Genomic DNA, 12238 nt, shown 5'->3' on the forward strand with positions numbered 1-12238 from the left:
CCCGTAAGTTGAATAGGATGAGTTTATTTCCATAGTGTCTGCTAACATAGGATGTTGGTTTAACAATTATGGATTAAATCCCTGTACAAATTAAATCAAAAGCATCTCTCTTATTGAATTGCTGCTTCAATTAACCCATTGCCTTCAAATGCAGGAACTCTGCTAGAAGAACTCCAAGCCTCTATTGCTTTCTGTCTTGGAACCAGCATCCTTACTTGTGCTGTAACTTCCCCAAGTCCATACAGACTTTACAGTTTCTCTGACCTGCTGTGAAGGAGTTGTATTTTCCACCCCACAAACACACAGATCTCCCCTAGCTGCCCTTAGACTTATTTAAAGACACATGGAGAATTTGGCAGAGACTATTGCAGTGCAGTGAATGGAACAATTGTAGTTAGTAAGGGCTTCATGAACAAGCCCATATTACAGTGCCACAACACAAATATATATATAACTAATTAACTAAATAATGAAAGGGAAACATAAGAACAGTTTCTAATGTTCTGGAATTATAGAGCTTATAGCTGAAACAGCAGCTTTAAATAAATATTTCTTTGTTTTTGTTAATACTGGTTGCTTTATTTTAATACACATTTATATTAAAATCAATTAGAATGTATATGGGATTTTGTGGCTATAATTTGTATTTTCTGCTTTATATGTCACTCACTCATTAGTTTCCTAAATAACAGAGAACACACTTAGTCAGTTGGCATTTTCCACTGTTTTAATTGCCTGCTGTGATATAATTATTGTGACATTTTGGGATGTTTTTAACATCCTGAATTAAATATTCTGACATCCCACAGAGCACTTCATGAAAACAGTCAAACTGTATTCAAGTCATTAGGAGTCTACAGTTGTCCTTTAATATCAAAATTATTTTTGACACAAAAAGTGCAGATAAAATTAAAGTGCTTAACAACTTATATCTTATGTCAGTTTTCATCTTTAAAATTTTAAAATGTTATTAGCATATAATGAGCAACTGTGGAGCTCAAAATATCATATTAATTTGCATTTTATTTTCCTTTTTTTTTTAAAGTAGCTATCAAAGAATGGTACATAAGAAATCCTACCTACAAAGCTTATTTTTTGACGAATTTTCAGAGCAAACTGTCACATAATTATTTTAAAGAATAAAATAAATCACTTATTCTCATTCTTCTTTCACAATAGCTGTGAAATACTGTACATCTTTAAAAATTATTTTACTTGCCACAAAATAGTTCATGACTGAACATAGAATGCTTTGACTTTCAGATTAGGCTTCATTTCTGCAAACATTAATTATTTAATGGGTTAAACAATGAGAATGACATATGTAAAATAAAATGTTGTGAATTAGTTTCTAACAATTGGCAAGAATCTCTAAGAATAAGGTAAATTTACATAACAAACAGCCATTACCCTGTCTTGCTTTTTTCATCCCTGTTTTGCAAATAGTTTAGAAGCTTCCTGGTATGTGTTAGGAGAGCACAGAAGAGGTTTCAGGAACTACAGAGCCAATAAGGTCAGCTCAACACAGCACTCCAGTCCAGCCCGTGCCTCTACCATCACTGCTACAAAAATGTGTAATCTTGTCAGGGACAGAAAGGGAGGTCAGGAGACTCAGGGAGGCGGGTACTGCACACTGGTAATCTCCAGTTTGCACCCAGTCCCCAACCTCTCATATGCTGCCTTCTGCACAGAACTGTATTAAATTGCACTATAATCACACTGGAAAACCACACATGACCTTCCACTTAACTTCCACATGTGAGAGAATGGCTCTAAAGACTCAAATTGCACAAGTCAATGTTTTAATATATACCTAATGTTTCATTTATACTTAGCACTGATACCCCAAAAACTCAAACAAAATCCTCAATTCATATTCCCACACTTTAAGGACTAAGTAATTATTTCTTTTTATCTTAACTGCAAATTTAGCAAGTCTATGACATTAATCATTTAAATTTCAAAAGATTGCCTGTATTTTCCTGATACAGTTTTAAAAGAAATGCATCTCTGTAACACTGAAGTAATAGTCCACAAATTTTAAACGTAATTATGCATGTTTATAAAAAAATATATTAGGCTATACAATGAACAAAGTCCATGCAAGATGAGTGGCAAGACTTCATAGTTTGTGTAGAAAGACAGTAATCAGTAGAGAACCAGAACAGAAACTTGAAGTGAGGAAGCAACTGCAAACAGTACTATACTATGTTGGCATCAATTTGATAGCAAGAATACAGAAAGTGAAGTTCTTTTTGTTTCTTAGGCAGAATACAGAAAAAAATCTTCTAGATCAAGTCAATTATCTGATATAAATGATGAAGATGGCAGTATTACTGAGCACAGTGTGTGCAAAATTAATGTCCATTGTAACTTTAGTGAGAACCTGGAGAGAGAGATAATGGAGATACAACCAGGGGAAAAATTTGCAGCAAGGATGTTACTTTTATGTGTACAATTACCTGTCTCTTCTGAGTTATAGCTTTACTTATAGGAGTACTTATTTACTTTATATCTTTCTGATGATTCGTATTGACTTGTGCATGCCCTAGTGTACTTACTACAATAAAATTTATATGATCAAAATCTTCAATAACCCAGCTGGCATTTAATACTGACACTCTGTCCACACATCAGGCTTCTATGCAGACTTGCGATCCTTTTTCTGTTCAAATCATATATTCACTTTTTATACATCTTTAAAACAATTTCAATGAGTTAATTACAATTCCAAACAGCAGATGTGGGGTTTAAAAGCCATAGGGTTTGCACCAACAGGATATCTGAGCAAATATCCTGTTAACTTAAGTGAAACATGCAAAGATATGGAACCAAGAAATTAGAGATGAAAAATAACAGGGCTAAAATTAGGTGCACAAAACCTTTGTTTGCATTTATAGCCAAGAGCAGATCACCACCGATCTTATTTTAGTCCATTATTTAACCACTTTTCAATATGTTATAAGACCTTGAAATTCAATGAGACCAAGTTCAAGGTCCTGCACCTGGGTCAGGGCAATCCCAAGAACAAATACAGGCTGGCAGGAGAATGGATTGAGAGCAGCCCTGAGGAGAAAGACTTGGGGATGTTGACTGATGAGAAGCTCAACTTGACCCAGCAATGTGCACTCACAGCCCAGAAAGCCAACCACATCCTGGGCTGCATCAAAAGCAGTGTGGCCAGCAGAGCAAAAGAGCTGTTAAATGCCAGATGCAAGATTTCAAAAAGATTTTCTGAAAGTCTTATGGGATTTTTTTGTATTACAGGAATATCTACTAAATATTTTTGTGTTTATATGTTGAAAGATGCTAAAAGACCGTCTCCTCACTTTGCTAGAAAAGAAGCACCCATTTAATAAAAAAAACTTATTGCTCTAGTCGTTGAATTCATTAATTGTTCCGAGATAGAATGGAGTTACTGTCACTTTTTTACTTATATAGTTCTTTCAGGTATAGCAAAGTCCTCAGTAAAATAATGCTCATGTTTCAACACCATCAGCAAGGTATTATGCTATTAATAAATTGGATCATTATCTTTACTGAAGGAATATTATACTACATTAGCATTTTTGTTCAATCAAAGAATACTGTTCTCAAGCATGTTTCCCACTCATTGCCACCTACTGTGCTCCACTTCACAGCATGGAACTGGTTTAGAGTCCAAAATCTGAATTATTTTCAGATAAAACTAAGCTAGAAGCTAAGGAAGCATGGGTAATAGTGTCCACTCCTGGCCAGACACTGAGGCCAGGGGACAGATTACTCCAGGTCCAAGGAAAACCTCAAAAAATATAAAAAAACAGGAACATAATACACAAATACCAGTGCATAAATCTACACATTCAATGAGAAATGCCTCTTGCTGACATGAACATAGCTTTTCTGTTCAGAAAAGTGCTACAGGAGTTTTGATGTTTAAAGGTAAAAATCATTTAAACCCAAGACTTTTAAGAGAAATTACAAGCACTATGGTGAATGAAACAAATGGCAGGAAGTTTCTCTCTTCTTATTAGGTATATAATAATATATTGGAACATCAAGTCCTCCCTTGCCAATGGTTGACCTTCTAACTCTATGGGTTTCCCAAAATATTCAGTGATCCTTGAGACTTAAGCTTCTAGGTTATCTATGAAAAATCCTTCTTGACAATGCACCTTCACCTCCGAAATAAAAAATTAAACAGAGTGATTCAGACTCCACTCTTGGTTCCATCTGCAGGGATTTAAACCTCTCTCCCTCAGGAAATATCTACAACCATGAACCTCTGGGTGATACTGGGGAGAATGTGCCCTCTGTCTATACTACTGACACTGTGACATCATGCAGACAGGAATTTGTCATAAATTGGATCAGAAATGGAGGCCCCAACTTTAACTTTTTGATTGGGGCATTTCTGTTAAAGTCAGGAATACTCAATAACAGTCTGCAGGTTGTTGTAGCTGCCATTACAGAAAGTGATTCCTAGCACTGATTTAAAAAAAAAAAACTTTACAACTGCATTTTGTCAGGGGTCTAATCCTGTGGTATTAGGTATGCTCTGAGAATACCTCCCAGATGAAGCTGCTCAGAGGATTTGGTAGAGAAATGGTTCCCAGATTGCTGCCAGACTAAGGTAGAACATAGGAAAACTCCAAGCAGGACACACAAAATTATAAGTGTCTAGACACATAGGCACATTAAAAGGAAAAGAAATAAAGGAAGTCAAGTGCATCTAGAATGAAACAGCTACTGAATAAGGTCTTTTTGGATCATACTTTAGGCTTCATGATCATAAGCCCTTTATGTGAGCTACTATCCAATTCCTCTGATTTTGAGATCTAGTAGTACTCTCCCTACAAAAGGAATAGCAGTATATTAGACAGAGAGGGAAATGCTCTGCAAAAACTAGAGGAGATGAACAGAAGGAAGCATATATACTGCAAGCTGCATAACACAACAGGCTTTATCAAGGTGGCTTGAGCACTGGAAGCCAGTCAGTGAACTCACCCTGAGTGCCAGGCAGCTGTGCTTACAGACCATTTCCAGCCCCTGAGCGCAGTCCTTTCGGATTGGGTCAGATAGCACTGTGCTCTCTGTGGTCAACAGGCATAGCATGAAACCAGTGCAGGAAAGAACTTTTGGTATGCACTTAAGTTCATAATTAGGAAAGTGGGTAAATGGATGCTTGAAGCTAATCACCTGCTTAAGTGCTTTCCTGAATTAGAGCCATACACTGGTATGACTGATAACTATATCTTTATATAGACTCCATTTTATAATTCTACACAGAAGCAGGGAAAGAAAGTATTCGGGTTAAAGGAAGGGAAATGAAGCTGAATAAATTCTATTCATGCTAGTTTTGTTAGCTTTTTTCAATGCTGTCACACCAGTTTGAACTTTATTTAGAAATCTGTTTGATTTTTGTTATTTGATATTGATATGTTTCTAAGCAATAGCCTATTTATACAAAAACATTTCATTTCCCTTTTGCTTTTTGTTTTACCTCATATTATAACAACTTTTACCATTTCTTACCTCTATTGCTAAACAGATATGGTTGTTAGGTTTTCAGTAATTCCAACCATAATTGTTCAGTGTATATGTTTCCTGTCCCTCACCCCAGTGAGAAGCTTTCTGAGTAAATATTTACAAGGACATTATTTCAGTGCAGTTTAATTAAAATGTTAATTTTTAAAGAACTGGAAATACATACAGTTGATATTATTTAAGCAAATTTTAAAAATCACAATAAATAAGAAAACATGAGCTAAAATTAGTATAATCCTATTGCTCATGGTAAACAACTGGACATTTATTCTTGAAAATGGTCATTCAGCATGGAATGTCTTTTGTTCACTGAATTCATACAAAACCACTTCTACACCTTTATTGTGGTGTGGACATTTCTCCAAAATGTCATAAAAAGTGGAAACAACATTGTTAGCTGTTCTGAAAAACTCCCAGCTTTCCATAAACGTTGTTTATTCTGATCACACCAGAATTGAGACAGATGTAGTTACAACAGTTACAACATCAGCAAGGGCACCTATTAATCCATAGTTTGATCTTTGCTCTTTAAAAATTGTTGTTCAGGTTGTTAAGTACTCACTGCATTTCATTTTAGGGGTAGAGAACTATCCCTGTGCCTGTTATATTTCAAGCTTGGTATTACACTTTGCTCCAGAACAAAAAGGTACCATACATAGCCTCAGTCTTGCATAGTTTAAACCAAGCTTTACTAAACATTCACCTTGGAAAAGGTGACAAAAATGGTTAAAGGATAACAAAAGAAACAATTATTTTGCAGATGTAGAGCTGAGTAACAAAACAAGAACATAAAGATCTTTATTCTTTACCTACAGTTAGGTAAATTAGGATGGAATTATTAGAAGTGCAAACACTTGTCCACATAAGGCTTTAAGTTATACAAAAAAAGAACCCAAATTCAGCCAGAAGCTTGATATTAGCTCAGTTTCCCCTTTTCTTAAAGTCACACAAAGATATGATAGGTTTATAGTCCCTATAAAGAAGTTCTTTGGGACAAATAATGAAGTAGAACAAACTATGCCTCTAACTAGAGCAAATTCAGAAATATCGAGACGTTTAAAAAATGGTCTGAGAACAAATTTGTCCCCTACCTTCTAAACCCCTAGAGGCTACAACCTTCCTTAAAATTAATTTTTCTTACTCAGAAATTCCCCAATACAGTCTGTACAAATACCTCAACAAAGACAAATTTTTTCTATTCCCTCTGAGGCTTGACTACTTGAGTATTAATGCTACTGTAACTTAACTCGAACTCTTTTACAAATTTGTTTCCTGTAGAAATTCACTATGTCCTCTTCCTCAGGCTCTTTCTTACCCTCCTAAAAAGGCAAGAGTTTTTCTCATCGAGTAGTAAAGAAATCACTTATTGTAGTAATCCTATTATTTCACACTGACACCTTCTCCCAGGTGAATATGGTTAACTGGTCCCAGGGGAATTTCCCCCCCTCTCTATGGACTTCACCTGGGCAGAGTGCAACACCCAGAGCAGTAGAGACATGTAGCTGTTCTCTTTGTGCCCAGTCATATATTTATTAACAAAGCATAACACAGAGTAAACTATGTACAAAAAGTTCAATTGACTATCATAATAAGCCTGGTTATAGTGCTTTTATTGGTTAATCAGGTTAGATAAAAATAGCCTTTGAGTTCTATTTTCTAATCTGAAATGCGTCTCTTTTAAAAGAAAGGGGGGGAAAAAGGAAACAGATATTGATTATAGCTGTGCTGGTTTCATCTGGGGTATTTTTTTCTCCAGTGGCTGGTATGGGGCTATGTTTTGGATTTGAGCTGAACACAGCGTTGATAATGTAGAGATGTTTTTGTTATTGCTGAGCACGGTTTACACAGTGCCAAGGCCTTTTCTGCTTTTGGTACTGCCATGCTGGCAAGGAACTTGGCTGTACATGGGAAGCTGGGAGGAGACACAGCCAGGACAGGTGACCCAAACTGACCAAAGGGACATTCCAGACCATATGATATCCTGCTCTGTATATAAAGTCAAGGGGAAAAGTGGGGGACACTTGGAGTGATAGTGTTTGTCTTCCCAAGTCACCATTATGCATGACGGGGCCCTGCTCTGCTGGGGATGGCTGAACACCTGCCTGCCCATGGGGAACAGTGAATTAATTCCTTGTTTTGCTTTGCTCATGTGAGCAACTTTTGCTTTTGCTATTTAATGGTCTTTATCTCAACCCATGAGCTTTCCATATTTTATCCTTCCAATTCTCTCCCCAGTCCCACTGGTGGGGGAGTGAGTGGCTATGTGGGCCTTGGTTGCTGGCTGGGGTGAAACCACAACAGGCTCTAATTTAGGGAATAGTGAGCTTGTGTTTTGCATTTCTCAGCTCTTGTACTGGGTAATTTTTTAAATATATTTTACTTTACTCTGATTCTTTCGAAGACAGCACATTACAGGGGTTTTTTATTCTGTTTTGGGTTTGCTTTATTGTTTTGTTGTTTTTTGCATCTTTTTAATAATAAATCTGATGATACTGCCTAAAAGCCCACAGTATGTGCTGAAGATAGGAGCGTTAGTTACATTAGAGGCAAGAGAGCAGATCTTCAAACAACCTTTCCATAAACTCCAGGATCCCCACTCCTGCTTAGCAAAAGATGAAAGAGGACTATCAGATCACTTAATATTTTTTGAGGAAAGATGATTTCTACATCATCATTTCTTAAGCAAGCTATATCAAAATTAAAAGAAATCTCTCTAAAATGAAACTTCAAGAAGCTTATGGAGCTTGGAGGTTTGTATACCTTAAAACAAGAGGATTTCCTTACAACCTCTTTCTCTAGCTACTCTTGCCTGTCACTTATACAAAGAAGCTGTATTTCTTCTCAACAGGCAGTAGGAAAAACTCTCATAATGACCCTTTCTTTGCATACTTTTGCCGCACTGGTAAAATGTCACTCATCCATGTCTCTAATTTTTGTCATATTTATAAGAAGGAATGTGAAGGAAGAAAAATATGTTAGAATATATTTCAATATTCCTTTCTCTTGACTTTAATTTTCATAGTGAGCTTTGCTTGCATGACAAGGAATTGCTACTGGGTTTTGCATGTGTACATAGGGATATTTATGTGTGTGTGTGTATATACATATGTGGCTTTGTTTCTGAGAGAGAAAAATCTGTTGCATGTGGATTCGGCATGGAATTGAACTGTTTCTTCTCCTTTAAGGTGTTTTTGTTGCTTTCAATATTACAGACTGGCATTTTAAGGAAGCATACTGGCTCAGAAAGATTTGTTATACCTGCATTTCTCTTCTCCATGGCACGTTATTGCTTGGCTGAGTACCTCTGTAACTAAGAGGAAATGTCTTTCCAGATGATCTAAAGGGTGACCATTTTCCCATGTCTACAATCTCCACCACTGTTTAAGTTTCGATATTTAGATAAACCTACTACCTCATTTTCTTTGCTCTAGTTAGAGCAGAGATGTGCTTCCCAGAGTAAATTCTAGCAGTAGATGGTATAGCCGATTCCTGCGTTGGATAGAACAGCTGAACATCATATACTGTATGAAGGGTCAGTGTGAAGTGTAAAAGAGAAAAGCAAAATCAAATAGATAGTAGCTGTCTAGGTGCATGGCCTGTTTGGTGACCAGTTGTGTATCCATGGAAGGTCTTATCATGAGGGCCAATCTGAATTCAAGTTTCTGCTTCATTTGTTTCTCCAGCTTGCTTTTGTTTCATGCCTTCCCCTTGGCTTTTGTCCTCTACTGTGTGTATGTTTATCATCTCATCCTAGATATGGTTCTTGTATTATCTATTGTGTAAGTAACAGCGGAATTACTTTATTAGCAAACTCCAAGGTTTCACTTCTAGGGAAACAAAATGCATCCCAAATAATATATGCCATAAAGAGTGGTGATAGAAGTTGTGTAATAATATTGAACACTTAATGATGAACTCTCCTCATATCAAGACATCCTTGGATGACATTGATTTGTCACATGCTGTGTCAGACTGTTTATGACAACTTTGATCAGAAGTACTCAAATTTAAGAAACAATCAGGCCACAGATGGCAGTTAATCTAGTCTTTGACTGAATTAATTGGTTTCATAATTGGGTACACATGGAGCTCTTTAAACATTAATCACAGTCCTCTTAGATATCTTTAACAAGAGAAAGTATGGCAGTTCTAACCAAATGCTTTGTGAAGCTGAAAATAACCAGAGAGTGTGTGTCCTAGGAAAAAAACCCAAACCTCAGAATGCTGTGATTGTATTTAGTTCTGCAGAGATAAGAAACAGCAAGATGAGAATTAGCACGTTTTGTTGAATTTAAGAAACATTTTGTAACTGCACGGAGGGAGGAAACTTGTTACTGTTATCCCTTCACTGAGCACAGAATTCAAGATCAAAATTGCTTTGGATTTTAAAAGCTTATGCAATTCCTACAATGACTTTTTTGCTAAATCTATTCTAGTTTCATAGACCTGTAGATACAATAATAAAGGACTAGAGCCCACTTAAACCATCAGCAACAAATGCTGTTGGCTTAAGACATTCTGAGCACTTCCTTTGATCCTCCAGTCTGATGGAGTAGTTGAATATCACTAGAATCTATATTAAGGAAGCAACACCTGTTTGATAAATGCTGAGGAAAAGCTGATTGTGAGAATGCATAAAAGGCTAAGAATATGAGAAATAAACTAAATAGGAAGGGCTTATTGCAAAGGTATGAAAAGTACTCACTATGAAACCTTGTCAGCCAAATCTGATGAAGTGATGGTACAGCCTCATCTTGTAAAAATATTTGTGTAACATTTAAGTGGTTAATTTTTTATTTTTGATAGTAAAACACTGCAGTTAGGATAGAGTTTCTACCTTAAAGAACAAAACATCGTTGGCTGTAACACTTGCATTACAAATTCTGTTGTGTCTTTAAGCCCAAAACTTTAAAACCAGAAGACAGGAGCCTCTTGGCTTTCCTTTGAAAGAAACTGCAAACATTATAGTGCAGAAAAGGTTGAAAACATACCTTGATTCAACCCTAAGCAGAAAGGCAAGAAAAAATGCAAAAGGGAATGTAATAGACTAGAGAGAATGGATGGAGAAGGGATAGATCTGAATCACTGTGGCACCGGGCCCAAACTTGAAGGAGAAGGATCCCAGCATTGCTCTGACGTGCTGCACACCAGCTTCTCAGCCAACTTGTCCTGCGCTGTGGGGAGGTATTGCCAGGGAATACAGATATCTAGCTGTGAAAACATCCTTCATGGCAAATGGTGGGAAATTAAACACTTAAATTTTAAACTAGAGGAGGAAAAGGATGAAACCCTCAAAATGTTTGGGTTTTTAGGGGAAGTTGCCTTGTGTAAGATAGAAAAGGAATGGATTACTTCTCTTTGCATCTCAACCCATGAATACTTGAAATCAAAAAAGCTTTTTCAAGTATGATCAAATTATGGGAAAGGACAACAGCAATATCATGCTTTTTCTCATGATGATCTGCAGTAGATCATCTCTGCTGTTTATTTTTCTCAGCAGGAATCCAATGAGAAACTGTTCAGTTTGCCATATTCAGCCTACTGTGACTTCATTTTTTTTTTAGCTGAGGGGAAGACTTAATGCAGTCCTTAAAAGGAATACTTAATATGAGTCTATACTAGTTCTGTTACTTTGTTTGAACTAGCCTAATACAAAAACAGTCTTTAAAAATTAATATGAAAATGGTAAAATAATAAAGTTTAAAATAAACTACTTGAGAAATAACATGAACAAAAAAAAAATTCCAAGTTTGATTTTAAAATCTCAGTATGAAAAAAGGGAAAATAAGAGAACATGTTGGTTATGTTGAATTTACTGCCTTTACAAAATAGAAATGTTATTTTCAGTACTTTTGCAGCACTACTGAGATTGATTATAACCATGTGAAAAGATACTTATTGAGAACCAGCAAAAACCCAAATATTTCAAGAATGCAGTTATGTGAAGAAATCTAAAGTCACAGCAAACTAAACCCCACAACACTGATCTAGCTACTGAAAGAGTTGCATTTTTGTAATAAACAGGTCCTTTTTTTTCAACTTATTTTGGGTCTGAGAAATCATATTACTCTCTTTCTGTTTTGCTAAAAGGATAGTGAATTTCATACACAATATTCCTTCTTTTCTTTTTCTTCTACTTTTTTTCAATTCAGGAAGTTTAGCTTGAAAATGAAGGTATGGAATTGGTAGGAAAAGAGGGAAAGGGAAGATCGGTGGGGGATTCAGAACAAAACCTAAACCACATGCAATTCAGCTAAAAGAAAGGTTATACATAAAATTGATAAGATGAAGCCTAAAGATGTAATAAAAATAGTTATTCTAAATCAATCCATGAATATTTCTACTTCAAGAGGCAATAATTCTGCAAGTGATGTTACAGAAAATAAACTGCTTTACCCAAGTGACTACCACCCATGATGGGTTCTGCTTAGGTTGGTTATAAATTGCAGCCTATTCTGGAAACTGCAGCTGGAAAGACGTGCAAAGGACTCCAAAACATGGCTTTCTGCAGTAAAACCAAAAACCTGTTACAGGAATACACCTTCCTCCTCACCAATTCACACACACATCCACTCCTGGGGAGACACTAGAGACCTAGGAGGCGATACCCTATGCTCTGCTTCCTGGCCAATGGCTCTCTTGGAGAAGCCAGCTTGAGAACTGGGTGTTGCTTATGTGATACTGTCCCTTTGCATTTAGATTGCAATCCTTC

The sequence above is a fragment of the Aphelocoma coerulescens genome, chromosome 4 (genome assembly GCF_041296385.1).
Source record: "Aphelocoma coerulescens isolate FSJ_1873_10779 chromosome 4, UR_Acoe_1.0, whole genome shotgun sequence".
In the NCBI taxonomy this organism is placed as follows: Eukaryota; Metazoa; Chordata; class Aves; order Passeriformes; family Corvidae; genus Aphelocoma; species Aphelocoma coerulescens.